Source organism: Lissotriton vulgaris, chromosome 6 (assembly GCF_964263255.1).
Source record: "Lissotriton vulgaris chromosome 6, aLisVul1.2, whole genome shotgun sequence".
In the NCBI taxonomy this organism is placed as follows: domain Eukaryota; kingdom Metazoa; phylum Chordata; class Amphibia; order Caudata; family Salamandridae; genus Lissotriton; species Lissotriton vulgaris.
Genome location: NC_141694.1, coordinates 105,829,750 through 105,852,497, shown reverse-complemented (window position 1 = coordinate 105,852,497; position 22,748 = coordinate 105,829,750).

Below are 22,748 nucleotides of genomic sequence, written 5' to 3'. Positions count from 1 at the left end.
ACCAGCTCCTAAGGGAGCAAGCAGCCGGAAGGTGACTGCACACACCAGGTGCTACATTGGCATCTCATGTGCATGTACCATAAAGCAACAGAGAGACAGGGTGGACATTTTTAGATGGGCTGAACATTTGTGGGACTCATTGGCCTGTCTTATCTTTTTAAATTCTTACTGTACTTAAGAGCATCGCTGTTTGTTGTTAAGTACAAACCGTTTCAAATAGCTTTAAACCTGCACATTTCTTGAAAATCATCATGCCTCTGTCTCAATATTTTAAAGTGGAGAACAATTTCAATTGGGCAGATATTAATTGTACACTTTAGTTGTGAAATGCCTCAGCATCTCAACCCATGTGCACAAGATTCTGGAGACAGGCTGTGATTTAGGATCGATGCACCGAGCTAAACCTATACCAGTTCTGTCTTATTCAGGATAACATCAGGATGTGTCTGCACAGAGATGGGGCAGACTTGTAGAGACAGACGCCTCTGTAAAAGAGATGTGCCATCTCTGGCACATCTGTACCAGCGGTGGTATCCATCATGCTGAGCATTTCTGCCTGTTCAGGGTGAGCACTCGATGGTAAGACGATCAGTCTGTCCTTGGGGTTGGAGCCTGTCTTGATAAGAAAAAAATGCAACAATCGGGTTGAAAAAAGTGTCAGTAAGTAGCAAGAGGACAAGATAAAGGTCGCACAAATGTGCTTAATGTTTTTGTGTGTTAAGTGCCAGAAGGGATCGCATAAAACAATGTAGGGCCAATATAGTGCACAAATTACAATGCAAAGTGTAAAACCAAAATGGTAGTTTGGAATCCATGCTCGCCACAAATCAGCAAAAAAGAAAACATTAACGTCCTGTACCATGATGTCAGAAGCCGTGGTGTACAAAAATAGCAGATATATACTGGGGCCTCATTTATGAAAACTGTCACATCACTGAGTAAAACAGCTTTCTGTGCACCCTCCTTGCGATATGATGGATGCACCATATTTAATGTACAGCACTCCATGGCCCAAGGAATGACAGATACGTCAGGAATCCTGATGTATCTGTTGGCGCAAAAGTCACGCTTTGCTGGAGTTGTGTCACAACAATGATGCAACTCCAACAATGCATGGGGTAAGCCTGTGCCATGAAGCAGGCGTAAGGATTTGACTCAGTGGCATTCTAGAAGTGTCGCAGTGAAGTGTCATACACCCACTCTGCATACATTATACCTGATGCAGGTATAATGTGGCTCAGGGATTCAAAAGGTGACACATATGCCTAGTTGTGTGACCTTGTAAATATGGCGCAACATGGTGCATTCTTTATGCCACTGCTGGGTCATGAAAAGTGATGCAACAGCGGCACAAAAGTGACGCCACACCTTCATGAAGAAGGCCCCTAGGACAAACCAGCAGCGAATAAGTGGTTTCTGCAGTGCATTACCTGTAATAGACGATGCAGCTGGGCAGGTGTGCATGTGTTGTAAGCCAAGGCCAACCTTAAGCATGTGGCCAAGTTAGGGAACAAGTTAGAACTCAAATTACAAATCCTTAATAAAATAGGTGTTAAAATAGCTTTGACCCAATGTACAAAGTGGGGTTTTGCGCTACGTAATCAAATCAGCCTCCTGCCCAGTGCTGTTCAGTGGTAAACATAAAAGTATGTCAATGCTCAGTCACCTCTAATCAGTGGCGTTTCCCAATCGTCCTGTCTAGTTTTTCTGACTGTAGGTGTCTGTGCGCTATTCCACCGCAAACCATTAGTATAGTGTGTGCGTTTTACAATTGAAACATGCACTTTGCATCTGAGTACCCTATTTGAGTGCTCTATCTGGCTTACTTAACTTTCCTGTAAGGCCACAGTAAATACCAGTCACTGCTGCTACCTGGAAGGGGGATCAGTTAAAACAAAAAATAATAATCACTTACCTCCCTGCTAGCCGGCTACCGCCGCCTCTCCTGCGTCCTCTTCCTGGTTTCATGTAGGAAACAGGAAGCAGGAAACACCAGGGCTCCCACGCTCCCCACAGCCAATCACAATGCTACCATGTACCATTGCGAACATGCTATGTGCTCATGACAGTTTTGGGCGGCCCAAGAGGGCTGGCCAAGCACTCATGCTCACATAGGGAGTGCAAACCACTCCTCACCCTGCTCCTACAGCAGCCCCGCCCCACAAAGATGCAGCAACAGGAAAAAAATTGATAATAATCTTGAGTTATTATCATTTTATTTTTCCTTTTTTTACACAGCATAAAGCAGTGGGGCGCTGCTCCTCTGCCTTAACAGAGGAGCCTCCACTGGTAAATACCTCAGTGAACACAGCCATGGTATGGAAGTTAAACATCACATGTCAGATGCAGGGTGTAAATAGGAAAGTATCCATTTTGTATGGTCACCCCAACACTTTTCCCCCCATTGCTGATGGTTGTGAATCTGAAAGTGTACTGGAGTCTGTGAATCAGGCCCCAGAGCCAGTTTCTCTCTTCCTGAAATATGATGCATGTGGATTAATAACCCCATTTGGCAAGAACCTAAACCCCCTTGTAAGTCCCTAGTAAGTGGTACCCAGGGCATGGGAGTTAAAGGGCACACCAGGGCCTGCAGTACTGATTATGTCACTCTGAGTGACCCAATTAAGGAGATGACAGCAGGCCTTCCAGTGCAGACTGAAGGCGCAGTGAAAACTGCTCAGACTCAACTTTGCCCTCACCATGAGTGGCAAGACCACAGCACTATTATTAACATATTTCAGTCACCCCTACTGTAGGTCTCCTGAGCCTCGGAAACAGGGTGCATTATATTAAAGGTGTGGACAAATAAGTGTAAGCGTATATGTCCTAATAGTAGCATCCTCCCATTAGGGGCTACTATGAGTGTTCAGGGGGGGGTCATAGAATAACACTGGCTGGCACCCGGGCTGCCCCCGGGAGCCAGGTCTATAATGGCCCCACTGTAAAGTGTCATGTTTGGTATCAAACAACTTGTCTCATCAGACTCAACATTTTCCAAAAGTTTAATTTAATCTGACATGCACCCAGGTGGCTATATTATTCCTGTGTCCTGGATGTCAGCCTGCAGCAGCTACCACCAAGATAGGAATCGGACCCCTTGCCAGGAGTTGTGAACACTCCCTGGAGTCAGAAGCAATGGCATGCCTGAGTGGGAGGTGTCACCTCCCTCCCTACTAGATGGCTGGTGAAGTGGCACATCACGGTGGTGACCTTCAAAGCTCCCACCACCTCTGATATGCAACCAGGCTTCTACCCAAAGGAAGAAAACTCCATCCCCACACGCATTTGCAACCCAGACAGGCAGGAAGTTTAGCTAGTCAGGAGGTGTGCGCCCTTAGAGGGCTAGCCACACCCCTAAGGTGGCCAACATAATCTGTACAGCCAAAGAAGAGATCTGCTATTTTAAAAGTGGCAGAACAGAGGCTTATGGGTAGAAAAGGTACCACACTCCACAGGTAGTGGTCATCTCAGGGGAAAATTATCTGTTCAGGCTAGTAGCCCATAGACAGGTAGTTCACACACTCCTAACACACCTAAATCTAGGATTTGAGGGACTCCTTTGACACCAGAACCTCAGATCTGATTGGCTTGCAACTACAGGACAAATAAGAGACCAGAGTCTGCGACTTCAGGACCTGCACAAAGAAAAGGCGTCAAAGACTGCACCTGTGGCAACCACCCTGCAGCTGCATGACTACGACTCTTCCTGGACCAGAGACTGGTTCCAAAGGAAAGAGGAACCTCTATGAAAGCTAAAGGCAACTCCAGAACTCCCTTAGACTACAGGTAGTAGTCCCCCGTGACCTGCAGGCAAGAAACACACCCAGATCTAAAGAAACACTGACTATCTGGACCACTGAGGGAATCACCCAAAAGTAAATGATTTAGTGTGATGTGGGAAATGTAGTCCTGACCTTCAGTTCATTTCAGGTGGCTCCTGTTGTCCCCTAAACTCCAGGATTTCAAAGTGACTGAAGTCTGAGTTTCTCTGTCCCAAGGCTTGTTAGTGGCAATCAAGCTACCATTATCTTTATTCAATGCTGTGCCTCAAGCGAACCCCACAGAATCTTCAACCCAATGCCTCTGTGGCCCCGTTGTGGAGATTATGCACCCCCTTCCTCTCCAGCACTGTTTAACCAGCAACCACGGCTCCCGTTGTTCAGCACCAGAGACAGCCAGGGCTACTCTTCATCGGACCATATGAGCCACCTAAAAATCAACTGACTGTTGGAGCATAGACCTGGGATCTGCCTCACCTTACGCCCCTAGTGGTTTCCGTTTAAAAAAAAAAAAACTTTTTTATTGACAGCACAAGCAGACGTACATTTAAAAAAATAAAACATTTTACAACAAGAGATAAAAATAAAGAGGAAAATTATAACACATAAATTCCTTGAAAACTTAATCAAATAGAAAATAGGCAAAGAGATTTACCGTATATTAAAGAAAAATACATCAGTTTCTTCTGCATCAAATAGGCTCTGACCATGAAAGAAATAGGAACTATTCACAAATCTAGTACTGCGAATATGAAGTCGTTCATTCATGAATAGGGAACAAATTACCACAAATTTTGTCAACTTTCTTCAAAGAACCAATCCCTCGAATTTTTGCAGTTGAAATTTCCATATCGTATATCTTGTTTACCAGAAGCCACCATTCGGTTACCAATGGTGGTTTGTCTGAGATCCAAGCCCTAGCGATTATCAATCTTGCACAAGAAATTAAAATAAACATTAGGTCCTTGTAAGTAGCAGTATTTGGTTGTATTCCCAAAAGTATCATCTCGCCAGAGAATTTACCAAAGAACATTTTATTCAGTTTCATCACTTTTTCTATTTCATCCCAAAATGTTTGCAGAGCCGGGCATGAAAAAATTATATGTATTATATCTGCTGCTAGTAGGTCGCATTTTGGGCATTTTATACATTCGGTAATGCTTTATTCCCTGACCACTTAAAAAAGTGAAGCGGCGTATAGTATAGCTGGCATACAGTCTTGTAAGATTGAAGTTTTAAGCTAGAAGAATTAGTTAAAGAGTTACTGTTATGAAGAAAATTGGAAATGTCATTTGATGAGATGGGTTTTCCTAAAGTAGTAGTCCATTTCTGTGAGATTTCGATGCAATGATCAGGTTTAGATTGACAAAGACATTTGTACCCCAGGCTAATTATATCACTATTTGTTTCCCCATAAATGCAGGTCCATATTTCTGAGTCTAAAGTTGCCCTTAGTTTCATTCTATTCATGAAGAAATCACGTATCTGTGTGTACTTGAAAAGAAAATTTAAAGGTAGTTTATAAAGTGTTCTTAAGGTATCAAATGTTAAAAAACCTGATGATCTGTATAAGTCGGAGAGGTGGTTTATACCGAGATTAGCCCATGTTCTAACTATTGGATCGCTAAAAGTCTCAGAATTATACCACATGCTTAGCTTTGGGTGAAAGAACGTAGTTTTATTAATAGCCATAATGGTATACCATATATGGTCTACATCTTTAGCGGTCTTAAACTTCACTCGTTTGAAGTAGTTTGGGTCATTGCTTCTAGATAAAAATTGTACAGAGTTTGCTCCTAGCATAAATTGGTGATGAAAATAAGGGTAGATAGAAGAAAAAAGACTGCGTATCCGACCCATGAAAGAAGCGCAGAAGTAAAATTTAAAGTCGGGGAAGTCGAGGCCGCCCTTAGTATCGGAGTTTCGGGAAACGCACTAAGGTGGTTTAGGTCCTTTCTGGCTGATAGATCCTCCCAGATCTTTGATGGTAACACAACATCTACCATCACGCCTCTTAGCTGTGGAGTTCCGCAGGGCTCATCGCTGAGCCCTGTATTGTTTAACGCCTATATGAAACCGCTAGCTGGGGTAGTAGAACCGTACGGCATTAAAATCGTGTCGTAAACTGACGAAAGCCAGCTGGTGGTTTCACTGGCCCAGGAGAACGGTGGGCAAGCCTCGGCCGGCCTGCTGAAATGCCTGGAGAGCGTGAGGGAGTGGATGACCAACTCCTCCCTCAAACTGAATGGTGGGAAAACTGAACTCATGCTCTTAGGCCCAGCCTCACCACTATCTTTCTCTTCCTTATGGCCTGCTGGTCTAGGGGCAACTCTTACCCCTAAGGACAGTGTCAAGAGTTTGGGAGTCTGGTTGGACCATAAACTCTCCTTTTCCACTCAGGCCACTAAGTTATCTGCCACCTGTTTTGGCTTTTTAAGAACACTGAGGAAGGTCCTTTCACTTTTACCTCTAGATGCCAAGAAGGTGGCAGTGCAAGGCCTTATTCAGTCCCGCTTAGACTCAAATAACGCCCTATATCTGGGGGCGCCTGAGATGACTCTTCGAAAGCTACAGGTGGTACAAAATTGTGCAGCACGTACCATACTCCAATTTCCACGGTCACAGTCCGTCAGACAGGGACTGAAAAGCCTACACTGGTTACCGGTGAGACAGAGAGTGGCTTTTAAGGCTCTGTGTATCACACATCGAGCTTTTTGGAAGACTGGATCAGCAATCAACACCAGCCTTGTTACCCCTTACCACCCTAACAGGAACCTCCGATCTTCCGGTGCTTTTCTGGCAGTGGTACCCAGAGTAAGGAGAGCTAGGTCGGGGGGCAGGATGTTCTCACTGAACGCCGCCAAGCTGTGGAATGCACTCCCTTTTGATCTTCGATCCACACCCGACCTACTCCCTTTTCGCAGGAAACTGAAAACCATACTATTTAGGAAGCCCTTTTAGTTCCTCCTGTGTTCCGTCTCGTCTCTGTCTAAACTCATCGCTTGGACGCCCCTGGGCAGCAACCGCGCTTAATAAATCGATAATAATAATAATAATAGTAGCTATTAGTTTGAGAAGAGACAGAGCTCTGCGATTTTTTTTGTAGCCTCAAATGTAGCTTCCTAGAATACCATCCAGTTTTTTAAAAAATAAGTTGTTATCATAGAACAAATACAACATTTTTGGCAGAATGTTCATTTTTATAAGGTTGATTCGTCCTATTAAATTTAAGGGAACCTTATGCCATTTTTTAAAAGGGTCCCTGTTGTCTCCTTCAATAAAGTATCATAGTTTAGGGCCATAATTTCTTTTAAGTTAGATGCTTTTTTAATACCCAAGTAAATCGCAGTGTGGCAAACCCCCAGAACTGGGGTTGGGAGCTAATAGTTAACAACGATTTGCGTTTTATTTAAGTTTAGTTTGTATCCCGAAACCGAGCCGAATTCGTCAGCTTGCTTAATGATCCCAGCTATGGCTTTAGGTACGTCGGTTGTATAAATTGCCAGATCGTCTGCGTAGGCAGTAATTTTGAGGGAGTTATTACCATGCGTAAATGGAATAATACATTCTTGGGTCAATATTGAATTAATAAAAGGCTCCATTGCGAGAGCAAACAAAAGGGGTGACAGGGGGCACTCTTGACGTGTGCCTCTTAAAACCGGGAAACTATTAGAAATTAAATTGGCATAACTTATTTTTGCAATGGGTGAATCATACAGGGCTTGAATCCTGGTAAGAAACAGTTTCCCAAAGCCCATCCTTCTTAATAAAGCCCAAAGATAATCCCACCCCACTCTTTCGAAGGCTTTTTCTGCATCTAATAGCACCATACCGAGTGGGGAGGAATTAGTATTGGCAACGTCAAATGCAGTAATAGCAGTGTTAACATGTGCTGTCGTGTCTCTACCCATCACAAAACCGTGCTGGTGTTGACTAACTAATTTACGCATTAGCGGGGTTAATCTCATGGCTAGTAATTTTTAAGAAACCTTAGCATCAGCGTTTATCAAGGAGATGGGCCGATAAGACCCACACTCCACAGGTGATTTATCCTTCTTTAAAAAAAAGATTATTTTAGCAGTTCTCCAAGAGTTAGGGATTTTGCCTGTGTTTCCAATTTGATTAATCACTGAGCAAAGAGTAGGTAGTAGTTCCTCGCTGCAGCATTTATAAATTTCCATTGGAAGTGTATCATCCCCAGCGGATTTCCCCTGTGGGAGAGAAGAAATAGCCATTTGTATTTCGGATAGTGAAAAATGTCCTTCAAGTGGTTCCATTAAGTCAGGTTCCCTATCTAGTGACCAATTCTTGGTTAAGTATATTTACATGTTCTCTTCAGTAGGGGTAGTTTCAGGTGTGTAAAGGTTACTAAAGTATGTTACAAACTGTTGTAATATCTGTTCTGGTTGATTGTAGCTAATCCCGTCCGCCCCTGTAATGTTTTTTATCATAGAATTGGCCCTGTCTTCAGCAACCTTATAAGTAAGAATTTTTCCGACTCTGTCACCATTTTCGTATTGAGATTGTTTGTATTTATGTAGTTTCGAGCTCACTTTTTCTCTTAAAAAGGTTTTATTTTAGACTGAAGGGTAGTCAGTTTTAGTGCCAATAAAGGTTTATTTTTCGAAATTCGTCCCCCTAAGTTCTCTTGTATGATAGCCTCAGCCATGTGTTCTTCCAGTGCCCGTATTCTAGAGGTTTTTTCCAAAGTCTCGTCTTTTCGTTCTTTGTTTTGTCTCATAATAAATTGCTGTGCAAACCCTCTGATGCTCGCTTTACATGCGTCCCATACATAAATGAGGTGTGTTGAATCTAAGTTAAGTTCTAAGAATTCTTTAATATGTTTCTTCAGTTGAGAAACAAAAAAGTATCTATTAGCAAGTACCTTGGAAAAGAAAATAGCCTGGCAGCCGGTTTAGGAGATAGTATATTGAACCATAGTATGATGGGATTATGGTCCGAAGTTACTTTTGCGCAGATCTCCATTTTACTGCCCACTAAAACCCGATCTGTAGTCCAGGCCATATCAATGCGGGAGCACATTTGGTGAGGGGCAGAATAGTATGTATGACCTGCAAGTGTCGGATATAGGTTCGTCCAAGTTTTAAATTATGAATGTGCGATAGCTCTAAGATAGCTGCCCTGGTTTTATGCATACGCTGTGATGGATTCTTCTTGGTCGTGTCCCTTGTGTAGTTCATAACGCATTTGAAGTCTCCCATCATTAATATGTCTCCTTCCCAGTCCAAAAGTTCAATATTGAGACGATCAAAAAACCCTGCATCATCAATGTTTGATACATAGTATGTATTTTGGCACATAGAACGTATTGCATTCATTAAATTAAATTGTGCTAATGCCCATCTACCGGCTTTAGTCAGGTTATGATGGGTTTTTGGACACACCTAATCATGCACTGTTCACTTGGTGCTCCGCACCTTAAACTTATAGCATACTAATCACACGTTTGTTTTATGCAAATGGTATTGCTTTTATTTTTTCAGCATTCACTTTTTTATGTCAAGATACCTTTTGTTTTTTCATTGTTCATAACAAAAACATTTGTTTCTTTTGCATTTGTGCAAACATTATTTCATATTTACATTTGTTTCATTAACAATACTTTGGCAATTCAATAATCATAAATTCACAAAAGAGCCCTATGCATTTCGGCACTGTTGTGGTGCCTTCAACAGGGGCGTTTCTGTAATAAAAAACATAGGATATGTGTAAGAATCTGGTATAAAGTGGTACATGGGGGTGTGTTACTATACTGTGTCATTGTCATACCTGTTGTCAGTAGTAGATGTTATGTGTGTTCGCTTCAAACACTCATACCCTGTGAAGATCACTAAAAAAACGATAATAATAACCTATATTAATGCCATGCCAAGCCAAACTGTTCCACCTTACTTAAATGCCTAAGTTTTAAGGGACATACCTGTGGAATGTGATCAAAGCTCTCTGAAATGAAAAAATAACATATTCTCAGACTGCTCTACCGCCAGAAAAAACGGGTGCTGGCCATGTAGCTATAACGGTTTAACTGAACTCCCTTACCTTATCTTCACCAATGTTTTCAGTCTGTTTGGTGAAAATAAAAAAGAAGTTGTTTACTACTCTGTGATTCGGGCGCTAAAAGACGATACTAATCGTTAGGAAAATAGCATACCTGTATTGCCAAATCTTTGCTCCGTTTCCGTTAACCGTAATCATTCGCTCGTTGTGTTCACCCCGGAGTAAAGCGGTCACCATTAAAACTATGCGAACTACGCTGGGTTGCGGAGTTATGGTATTAAAAAACGGACTGATGAATGCTAGTGACTACTTCCTGTTCTTTCCGCATGAGCGCCATGTTTGTCTGGGAGCGTTTCTTGAGTGACATACTGATTTCTAACAGTTAGACCGAGCTTATTCAGATCCATATGCTGCTATAATCACCCTTTAATTATCACAAACCTCACGTGATTGCTATCAATATATTGTCATTCACTGCTGCTAAGTTTGGCGAGCTCGTATTATTCCTATTGCGAAAACTGTTCTAAATGCATCAGTTGCATTATAATCATCACGTTCCTGTAAATGTATCTATCTGTTTGTTGGTTTGCTCGAAAGATACTATTTGCGCGATCACCATGTGATTCCTGTCTCAATCCTAGCGGGGTTGCGGAGTTATGGTAATAGAAAACGGACTAATGAATGCTAGTGACCACTTTCTGTTCTTTCCGCATGAGTGCCATGTTAGTCTGGGAGCGTTTCTTAAGTGACATACTGATTTCTAACTATTAGACCGAGCTCATTCAGATCTATATGCTGCTATAATCGCCCCTTAATTATCACAAACCTCACGTGATTACTATCTGTATATTGTCATTCACTGCTGCTCAGTTTGGCGAGCTCGTATTATACCTATTGCGAAAACTATTCTTAATGCATCAATTGCATTATAATCTTCGCATTCCTGTCAATGTATCTATCTATTTGTTGGTTTGTTCGAGAGCTACTATTTGCGCGATCACCTTGTGATTCCTAACTCAATACTAGCTAAGATGACCTACTGTTATCACAATGACTCTGTGATCTCTACCTTCTGTTCAAATCACTCGAAAATATTCTAGCTGGAACTCAACCAATCGCTGTTGTACTGATGATTTACAGGTGGATTTGTGTTCATACGTGTGTATTGGTGTGCCGGTGTACGAAGCCATTCTTGATCAAACATTTACAAAGTGATAATACATTATGTTAACAATATTTGATCTTCTGTACATTTTTGCATGGGACATTTACTGGTGTACAATAAACATGAAAAACATATGGAATATTCTTATTATAGATCTTGTCAACTAGGCAAACTTAATATGGTTATTCAAATGATAAACCTATGACATTTATTTTCAAATTGGTACTCTCCAATAGTGACCCCCTGTTCTTATTCTGAGATATATTTTTTATGGAGGTTTGTTTCTGATCATTTTGAATGGCGTTGAATAAAGACTCGATGTTGTCTACAGGTAACAAGTAAGGTCATATTTATCATTAAGCCCTGTTGGAACTAAAGTTTTGAGGTATTTGATCCAGAATAGTTCTCGTTGCATTAATCTTTGGTGATTATCAATCCCTTCTTTTACTTGTACTTTTTCCATTATGAAGAATCTCAGTTGTGAGATGGTGTGTTTTTCATCCCTCCAATGGAGCACCAAAGGTGAAGTCAAGTTCTGATTGCGGATTCTGCTCTTATGCTCCGTTATACGTATTTAAATTTTTCGTTCTGTTTTGCCTATGTACATCTTGCCACATGGGCACTTAATTGCATATACTACGTTGTTCGTGTTGCAGTAACTCGTATGTTTCAACTGTATTGATTTTCCTGTAGTTGGATGTGTGCATGTGCTTCCTGTGATCACATTATTGCAATTAGTGCAATTTAGACATCGCGTTGTACCTTTGTATGTTGCTGGGCTGATAGGAAGTTGTTTGCATTTAAGCCTTGTTCTAAGGTTTGGTCCTCTTGTATATGCATGTATTGGGGTTTCTTTGAAGATACCTTGAAAATCTGGTTCTACAGATAACAGTTCCCATCTTCTGTTGATTATTTTTGGGATTTTTGTCGATAAAGTTGTGTATTTGGTCACAAATACCATCCTGTCAAGTGTTTTCTTCTTGCTGGGTCTCAGTAGATCTGCTCCATTCATTAGTTGTACTTTATTAAGCTGTTGTTCTAGTACATCTTCTGGGTATCCTCTGTCTTTGTACCTCTGTACCTGTCTTTCCAATGTCGTTTGACAAATTTGTTCGTTGGAACATATGCGTTTTATCCTGATAAATTGGGATACTGGCAGATTTTTTATGAGGTTCCTGGGATGGAAACTCATGTAGTTAAGAGCACTGTTGCGGTCTGTCGGTTTGGTATAAAGGGATGTTTCAAAACCGTGTTATGTTATGTTATGTTATGTTAGTGCTATTTGTATTGCGCACGGCTGCTCCAGCGAAGGAGCGTCCCGGCGCACCGACAAGGTGGCGAACACAACACAACAGGGGAACAGAAAATATTACTAAAAAGGGGAGTGAAGGATTTAACAGAGCTCAGAAAATAAATGGGTTTTAGCGGCCTTGCGGAAGGAAAGCAGGTCACCAAGGGTCCGAAGTTTCAAAGGGAGAGCGTTCCAGAGTGCGGCTGCCCGCACCTTAAAGGAGCGACCCCCCACCCGACTGAGTTTGAACCGAAGGGGCTACCACTAATTCTTGGTCCAGCGAGCGCAAAGTGCGGCCCGGGATATAAGGGCACAAAAGTTGGCGCAGTAAGGGAGGCAATAGGCCCTTCAGAATCTTGAAGGAAAGGCACAAAACTTTAAAGTGGATCCGCTGCCTAACGGGTAACCAATGCAGGGCTCGCAAAGATGGACCGGCCGAGCAAAACCTAGGAAGACCTACGATTGCTCTGGCCGCAGCGTTCTGCGCTCTTTGAAGTCGGGTTAACTCGGCCTGGTTTAATCCTATGAAAAGGGAGCTGGCATAGTCCAGCCGAGCCAAAACCGTTGCTTGCACCACCAATTGACGAGTTGCGGCATCAAAGTATTTAAGGGCAGGGCGCAGATTGCGCAAGATGCCGAAGCAACACGCCGCCGTCCTTTTGGTGTGGCCAACAAAGTTGAGGGAAGGGTCCAGCCAAACACCAAGATTTTTGATCTCCGCAACCGGAGTGGGGGTCGGCCCCAGCTCAGAAGGCCACCAAGTATCTCCCCATAGGTCCGTCCGCTTCCCAAAGATCATCACCTCCGTTTTTTTGGCGTTTAGTTGGAGACAGTTGGACGTCATCCAACCAGACACCGCCCTGAGTCCTTCTCTGAATCTTGGGGCATCCACCCCAGAGTCCCCGCTGATCGTGACCGCTAGCTGGGTGTCATCTGCGTACGACACCATGATCATACCACAGAGCTTCACAACCTCAGCCAGCGGCCTCACGTAGATGTTAAACAACGTGGGGCTCAGCGAGGAACCCTGTGGGACCCCAAGAGACAGAGGATGACATTTGGACTGGTAGGGCGGGGACGCCACACAGAAGGAACGATCCCTGAGAAACGAACGAAACCACTGGTGTGCAGTGCCGATCACCCCTATCTCCTCAAGACGTTGCAGGAGAATATCATGGGAGACCGTGTCAAAGGCGGCGCTTAGGTCTAACAAAACAAGCGCCGCCGTTTGACCTGCATCCAGAACTGCCCGCAGGTGCTCCGTACTGTGGCCAGCCCGAAAACCATTCTGGGTGTCGTCCAGAATGTTGGCACGCGACAGATGACCAGTGAGGGCGGTGTTAACATGCGCCTCCGCGAGTTTGGCTGGCCACGGGAGAAGCAAAATCGGGCGGTAGTTCTCCGATTTTGTAGAGTCGAAAGATGTTTTTTTCAAAATGGGCATTACTACCGCATGCTTCCATTTCAAAGGCACCTGGCCTGATGATAGCAACGTGTTGATTAAGTCGCAAACCGGGCGAGCAAAAATCTGGTCTCTGAACATTGGTGGCTTGAGCGGGTCGTCCGGCGACCCAGACTTAACTCGGAGAGCCAAGGCCATGTAAGCCTCTAAAGAGAGAGAGGGGAGAGAGTCTAGCACCACCTGATCCGGCAGGATGGGTGGCCCCATACTGGTTTGTGCAGTGGACGGGGGGAAGGCCCTATATATGGTCTGGACCTTCTCCAGGAAGAAAGCCGCCAGCGCTTCACAATGAGTATTGGAGCTGATGGAGTTACCGGCAGGCTTCCTTGCCACAAGGTCTTTAAGGGCCTTAAAGATGGTTTTAACCGGGTTCCCACTGCTGCGAAACTCCAGAGCATAGTATTCAGCCCGGGTTCTACAAACCGCGCAGTGATAAGACTTAACGGCAGCCATGTACAGGGTTTTTTTGCTGCTGTCATACCTCTTCCTCCAGTCTCTCTCTGCACGTCTGCAGACACTTTTCAGAGCCCTCAGATTGCCATCATACCAGGGGCTAGGGGCGGGGGAGCCACACTTACTGGAAACCATCGGGATAAGGGAGTCGAGGGCCCTGGTTACCCATCCGCAAAAATGGTCATAACCAGACTCCACGTTCTCCCCTGCACCCAGTGGATCGTCAGTAAGAAGGCGATGGAGATCTTCCGTCTTTAATTTACTCCAGCGCCGTCTGGGCAGGGCTCGCAGTGGCACCTTAAGTGGGGCTTCTTCAAGAGGACAGTAAATGGTCATGAGTGAGTGGTCTGACCAGGTCAGGGGGAGGGGGGTGTTTTGATTATTCTGACGTCTAAGAAGTCAATGACCTCTTCACTGATCTTGTGGGTTAGTTGAATTCTGGTGTCCACTTGATTCAAGGAACTGATTAGTTGCTCAAGTGTTTCCTGTGTGTCATCCCAAATTAAAAACACATCATCAATGAATCGACTGTACATTTTTACATGTGCCCACTCTCCCATTGACATCAGATTTTTGGATTCGTATTGTGCCATGAAGGTATTTGCGTATGCAGGGGCCCCTGCAAAGCCCATTGATGTGCCATTCAGTTGCGCAAAGTATTCATCCTTCCATACAAAATAACTGTTATGGAGGCAAAACTTTAGTAGCTGTAACAAAAAAATCTTTTGGTTCATGGGTAAATTCTCCATTTTAAGCAATGCCCATTCGATGGATTCCAAACCTGCGTGATGGGGTATGGAAGTGTAAAGTGACACCACAGCAATGGTGCACATTATCCAATGTTGTTGAAAACCTGTCTCTATCCATTTGAGCTTGTTGAGAAAATCCGTTGTGTCCCGTATGTAGGAACCCCATTGTTGGACGAATTGTTGCAAGTAGTGATCAATATATCTGCCAATTGGGTCGAAAATCGATCCACATCCTGAGACTATCGGTCTTAGTGGAGGATTTGTGGGATGTTTATGGATCTTCGGGATCATATACAGAGTAGGACGCCTAGGATTTTTCTGGGTGAGATATGCTGCAGTTTGCTCATTGATCCATTCATTCTCTGTAGCTGCTTTCAATATTTCATGCAACATCTGTTGAAGTGTTCCTGTTGGATCCATTGATAGTTTGAGATATGTATTCTCATCTGCCACGTGTTCGTTCACTTTTTGTTCGTAAAAGACCATGTCCATTAGTACCAGGGCACCGCCCTTGTCTGCTGGCTGTATCGTTAATGTTGTGTTATTTGCCAGATTATTGATGATACTCTGCTCTGATTTGGTTAAGTTATTGTGTTGTTTTTTCTTGTAGTCCAACTTCTGTAGGTCTGTCCTGACCATTGTTTCAAAAATGTCTAGCATCTTGTGCGACACTGGTGCTTGGAACACACTTTTAGGTCTAAATTTTTTGGTGGAATCGACTTCAATGTTCTCTGTGGGATCATCCACATTTTCAAAGTAGTGTCGTAGTTTTAATGTTCTCATAAATCTAAAAAATGCCCCCTCGGTTTCCATTTCATTGGTGGTAATTGTTGGAACAAATGTGAGGCCTTTATTTAGAGTTGATTTTTGTTGTTGAGTCAACGTGATGGAAGAGATGTTAATTATCAAATCACAGTTCGTCCGCTCCTCAATGCTTTTCCGGCCACTTCCTCGCCTTGTTTTCCGCTTGCTGTCACTATTTCTGATGGTGCCGTTGGCGGTTGTCCTGGATCCTGTACCTGTGACAAAAAAGACGTTTGTCCACTTGTTGTTGCCTGATTACTACTCTCTCCTGAAAGTATAACCCGTCTTGAGTGACTTTTACTGGTCCTCTGCGTATAGATGTTTCGTTGTCTGTCCCCAGACTTTCCTCGGAGGAGCGTGCAGATGTTGGTGTTTTTTTTGGGATGTATTGACGTCGGGCATAGATATCCGCCCATGTATAAACCTCGTTGAGCTTATAATCTATAGTATCTCGTTTATACTTTCTCAATTTTCCCTCCTGCAGCTCTTTTTCATATTTGTCTAGCTTCATGTTAATGCCTTCCAGGCTCATTTTCCAACTGTCTGTCTCCATTCTGGTTTCAAGTTCTGTTTTTAGTACATACATTTCTTCCTCCAATTCCCTGATGGTTTTGGCTAATTCCTCAATTATGAGCAATATCAAGTCCAAGGAGCATTTGTTCAATATACTAAACCATTTGTCCATGAATTTTGAATTTAAATTAAAACGAAATAACATAAGTTTTATTGATAAACGTAGGCCTCTTGGTATGCGCTTTGCTCGGTGGTATTGAATGAGTGTAGACGCGTGCATCCGCTGGTTTAATTGGCGGCGTGTTAAATACTCTAGTTGTTTCAGTTGCTGACTTATAGATCCCCCATGTACATCCATGTTTTTGACTTCTTTGATTAAGGAATAAATTTGGTCTGCCTGTTCATTAGTGTACGCCAATGTATTGGCTCTGTTATCCGTCATTCCAGTAATTGTGTCGAACTGCATTCTGGGTAATTGGGTGCCTCCTCACTGATTGACTTGGTAATTAATATAGAAAGATCGGGTTCGTGAAGAGCACTCCGTTTTGTTTGAGATCAAATTATCTGCTTGTCAAATGGTGCTACGATTAATCAGGGTAGTCACGCCTGTGAGATATAGTCATGTTATGATGGGTTTTTGGACCCACCTAATCGTGCACTGTTCACTTGGTGCTCCGCACCTTAAACTTATAGCATACTAATCACACATTTGTTTTATGCAAATGTTATTGCTTTTATTTTTTCAGTATTCACTTTTTATGTCAAGATACCTTTTGTTTTTTCATTGTTCATAACAAAAACATTTGTTTCTTTTGTATTTGTGCAAACATTATTTCATATTTACATTTGTTTCATTAACAATACTTTGGCAATTCAATAATCATAAATTCACAAAAGAGCCCTATGCATTTCGGCACTGTTGTGGTGCCTTCATCAGGGGCATTTCTGTAATAAAAAACATAGGATATGTGTAAGAATCTGGTATAAAGTGGTACATGGGGGTGTGTTACTATACTGTGTCATTGTCATACCTGTTGTCAGTAGTAGATGTTATGTGTGTTCGCTTCAAACACTCATACCCTGTGAGGATCACTAAAAAAACGATAATAATAACCTATATTAATGCCATGCCAAGCCAAACTGTTCCACCTTACTTAAATGCCTAAGTTTTAAGGGACATACCTGTGGAATGTGATCAAAGCTCTCTGAAATGAAAAACTAACATATTCTCAGACTGCTCTACCGCCAGAAAAAACGGGTGCTGGCCATGTAGCTATAACGGTTTAACTGAACTCCCTTACCTTATCTTCACCAATGTTTTCAGTCTGTTCGGTGAAAATAAAAAAGAAGTTGTTTACTACTCTGTGATTCGGGCGCTAAAAGACGATACTAACCGTTAGGAAAATAGCGTACCTGTATTGCCAAATCTTTGCTCCGTGTCCATAAAAAATATATCTCAGAATAAGAACAGGGGGTCACTATTGGAGAGTACCAATTTGAAAATAAATGTCATAGGTTTATCATTTGAATAACCATATTAAGTTTGCCTAGTTGACAAGATCTATAATAAGAATATTCCATATGTTTTTCATGTTTATTGTACACCAGTAAATGTCCCATGCAAAAATGTACAGAAGATCAAATATTGTTAACATAATGTATTATCACTTTGTAAATGTTTGATCAAGAATGGCTTCGTACACCGGCACACCAATACACACGTATGAACACAAATCCACCTGTAAATCATCAGTACAACAGCGATTGGTTGAGTTCCAGCTAGAATATTTTCGAGTGATTTGAACAGAAGGTAGAGATCACAGAGTCATTATGATAACAGTAGGTCATCTTAGCTAGTATTGAGTTAGGAATCACAAGGTGATCGCGCAAATAGTAGCTCTCGAACAAACCAACAAATAGATAGATAAATTGACAGGAACGCGAAGATTATAATGCAATTGATGCATTAACAATAGTTTTCGCAATAGGTATAATACGAGCTCGCCAAACTGAGCAGCAGTGAATGACAATATACAGATAGTAATCACGTGAGGTTTGTGATAATTAAAGGGCGATTATAGCAGCATATAGATCTGAATGAGCTCGGTCTAATAGTTAGAAATCAGTATGTCACTTAAGAAACGCTCCCAGACTAACATGGCACTCATGCGGAAAGAACAGAAAATGGTCACTAGCATTCATTAGTCCGTTTTCTATTACCATAACTCCGCAACCCAGCTAGGATTGAGACAGGAATCACATGGTGATCGCGCAAATAGTATCTTTCGAGCAAACCAACAAACAGATAGATACATTTACAGGAACGTGATGATTATAATGCAACTGATGCATTTAGAACAGTTTTCGCAATAGGAATAATACGAGCTCCACAACAGTGCCGAAATGCATAGGGCTCTTTTGTGAATTTATGATTATTGAATTGCCAAAGTATTGTTAATGAAACAAATGTAAATATGAAATAATGTTTGCACAAATGCAAAAGAAACAAATGTTTTTGTTATGAACAATGAAAAAACAAAAGGTATCTTGACATAAAAAAGTGAATACTGAAAAAATAAAAGCGATAACATTTGCATAAAACAAACGTGTGATTAGTATGCTATAAGTTTAAGGTGCGGAGCACCAAGTGAACAGTGCACGATTAGGTGGGTCCAAAAACCCATCATAACCTGACTATATCTCACAGGCGTGACTACCCTGATTAATCGTAGCACCATTTGACAAGCAGATAATTTGATCTCAAACAAAACGGAGTGCTCTTCACGAACCCGATCTTTCTATATTAATTACCAAGTCAATCAGTGAGGAGGCACCCAATTACCCAGAATGCAGTTCGACACAATTACTGAAATGACGGATAACAGAGCCAATACATTGGCGTACACTAATGAACAGGCAGACCAAATTTATTCCTTAATCAAAGAAGTCAAAAACATGGATGTACATGGGGGATCTATAAGTCAGCAACTGAAACAACTAGAGTATTTAACACGCCGCCAATTAAACCAGCGGATGCACGCGTCTACACTCATTCAATACCACCGAGCAAAGCGCATACCAAGAGGCCTACGTTTATCAATAAAACGTATGTTATTTCGTTTTAATTTAAATTCAAAATTCATGGACAAATGGTTTAGTATATTAAACAAATGCTCCTTGGACTTGATATTGCTCATAATTGAGGAATTAGCCAAAACCATCAGGGAATTGGAGGAAGAAATTTATGTACTAAAAACAGAACTTGAAACCAGAATGGAGACAGACAGTTGGAAAATGAGCCTGGAAGGCATTAACATGAAGCTAGACAAATATGAAAAGGAGCTGCAGGAGGGAAAATTGAGAAAGTATAAACGAGATACTATAGATTATAAGCTCAACGAGGTTTATACATGGGCGGATATCTATGCCCGACGTCAATGCATCCCAAAAAAAACACCAACATCTGCACGCTCCTCCGAGGAAAGTCTGGTGGCACACAACGAAACATCTATACGCAGAGGACCAGTAAAAGTCACTCAAGACGGGGTTATACTTTCAGGAGAGAGTAGTAATCAGGCAACAACAAGTGGACAAACGCCTTTTTTGTCACAGGTACAGGATTCAGAACAACCGCCAACAGCACCATCAGAAATAGTGACAGCAAGCGGAAAACAAGGCGAGGAAGTGGCCGGAAAAGCATTGAGGAGCGGACGAACTGTGATTTGATAATTAACATCTCTTCCATCACGTTGACTCAACAACAAAAATCAACTCTAAATAAAGGCCTCACATTTGTTCCAACAATTACCACCAATGAAATGGAAACCGAGGGGGCATTTTTTAGATTTATGAGAACATTAAAACTACGACACTACTTTGAAAATGTGGTTGATCCCACAGAGAACATTGAAGTCGATTCCACCAAAAAATTTAGACCTAAAAGTGTGTTCCAAGCACCAGTGTCGCACAAGATGCTAGACATTTTTGAAACAATGGTCAGGACAGACCTACAGAAATTGGACTACAAGAAAAAACAACACAATAACTTAACCAAATCAGAGCAGAGTATCATCAATAATCTGGCAAATAACACAACATTAACGATACAGCCAGCAGACAAGGGCGGTGCCCTGGTACTAATGGACACGGTCTTTTACGAACAAAAAGTGAACGAACACATGGCAGATGAGAATACATATCTCAAACTATCAATGGATCCAACAGGAACACTTCAACAGATGTTGCATGAAATATTGAAAGCAGCTACAGAGAATGAATGGATCAATGAGCAAACTGCAGCATATCTCACCCAGAAAAATCCTAGGCTTCCTACTCTGTATATGATCCCGAAGATCCATAAACATCCCACAAATCCTCCACTAAGACCGATAGTCTCAGGATGTGGATCGATTTTCGACCCAATTGGCAGATATATTGATCACTACTTGCAACAATTCGTCCAACAATGGGGTTCCTACATACGGGACACAACAGATTTTCTCAACAAGCTCAAATGGATAGAGACAGGTTTTCAACAACATTGGATAATGTGCACCATTGATGTGGTGTCACTTTACACTTCCATACCCCATCACGCAGGTTTGGAATCCGTCGAATGGGCATTGCTTAAAATGGAGAATTTACCCATGAACCAAAAGATTTTTTTGTTACAGCTACTAAAGTTTTGCCTCCATAACAGTTATTTTGTATGGAAGGATGAATACTTTGCGCAACTGAATGGCACATCAATGGGCTTTGCAGGGGCCCCTGCATACGCAAATACCTTCATGGCACAATACGAATCCAAAAATCTGATGTCAATGAGAGAGTGGGCACATGTAAAAATGTACAGTCGATTCATTGATGATGTGTTTTTCATTTGGGATGTCACACAGGAAACACTTGAGCAACTAATCAGTTCCTTGAATCAAGTGGACACCAGAATTCAACTAACCCACAAGATCAGTGAAGAGGTCATTGACTTCTTAGACGTCAGAATAATCAAAACACAACACGGTTTTGAAACATCCCTTTATACCAAACCGACAGACCGCAACAGTGCTCTTAACTACATGAGTTTCCATCCCAGGAACCTCATAAAAAATCTGCCAGTATCCCAATTTATCAGGATAAAACGCATATGTTCCAACGAACAAGTTTGTCAAACGACATTGGAAAGACAGGTACAGAGGTACAAAGACAGAGGATACCCAGAAGATGTACTAGAACAACAGCTTAATAAAGTACAACTAATGAATAAAGCAGATCTACTGAGACCCAGCAAGAAGAAAACACTTGACAGGATGGTATTTGTGACCAAATACACAACTTTATCGACAAAAATCCCAAAAATAATCAACAGAAGATGGGAACTGTTATCTGTAGAATCAGATTTTCAAGGTATCTTCAAAGAACCCCCAATACATGCATATACAAGAGGACCACACCTGAGAACAAGGCTTAAACGCAAACAACTTTCTATCAGCCCAGCAACATACAAAGGTACAACACGATGTCTAAATTGCACTAATTGCAATAATGTGATCACAGGAAGCACATGCACACATCCAACTACAGGAAAATCAATACAGTTGAAACATACGAGTGACTGCAACACGAACAACGTAGTATATGCAATTAAGTGCCCATGTGGCAAGATGTACATAGGCAAAACAGAACGAAAAATTAAAATACGTATAACGGAGCATAAGAGCAGAATCCGCAATCAGAACTTGACTTCACCTTTGGTGCTCCATTGGAGGGATGAAAAACACACCATCTCACAACTGAGATTCTTCATAATGGAAAAAGTACAAGTAAAAGAAGGGATTGATAATCACCAAAGATTAATGCAACGAGAACTATTCTGGATCAAATACCTCAAAACTTTAGTTCCAACAGGGCTTAATGATAAATATGACCTTACTTGTTACCTGTAGACAACATCGAGTCTTTATTCAACGCCATTCAAAATGATCAGAAACAAACCTCCATAAAAAATATATCTCAGAATAAGAACAGGGGGTCACTATTGGAGAGTACCAATTTGAAAATAAATGTCATAGGTTTATCATTTGAATAACCATATTAAGTTTGCCTAGTTGACAAGATCTATAATAAGAATATTCCATATGTTTTTCATGTTTATTGTACACCAGTAAATGTCCCATGCAAAAATGTACAGAAGATCAAATATTGTTAACATAATGTATTATCACTTTGTAAAGGTTTGATCAAGAATGGCTTCGTACACCGGCACACCAATACACACGTATGAACACAAATCCACCTGTTAATCATCAGTACAACAGCGATTGGTTGAGTTCCAGCTAGAATATTTTCGAGTGATTTGAACAGAAGGTAGAGATCACAGAGTCATTGTGAGAACAGTAGGTCATCTTAGCTAGTATTGAGTTAGGAATCACAAGGTGATCGCGCAAATAGTAGCTCTCGAACAAACCAACAAATAGATAGATACATTGACAGGAACGCGAAGATTATAATGCAATTGATG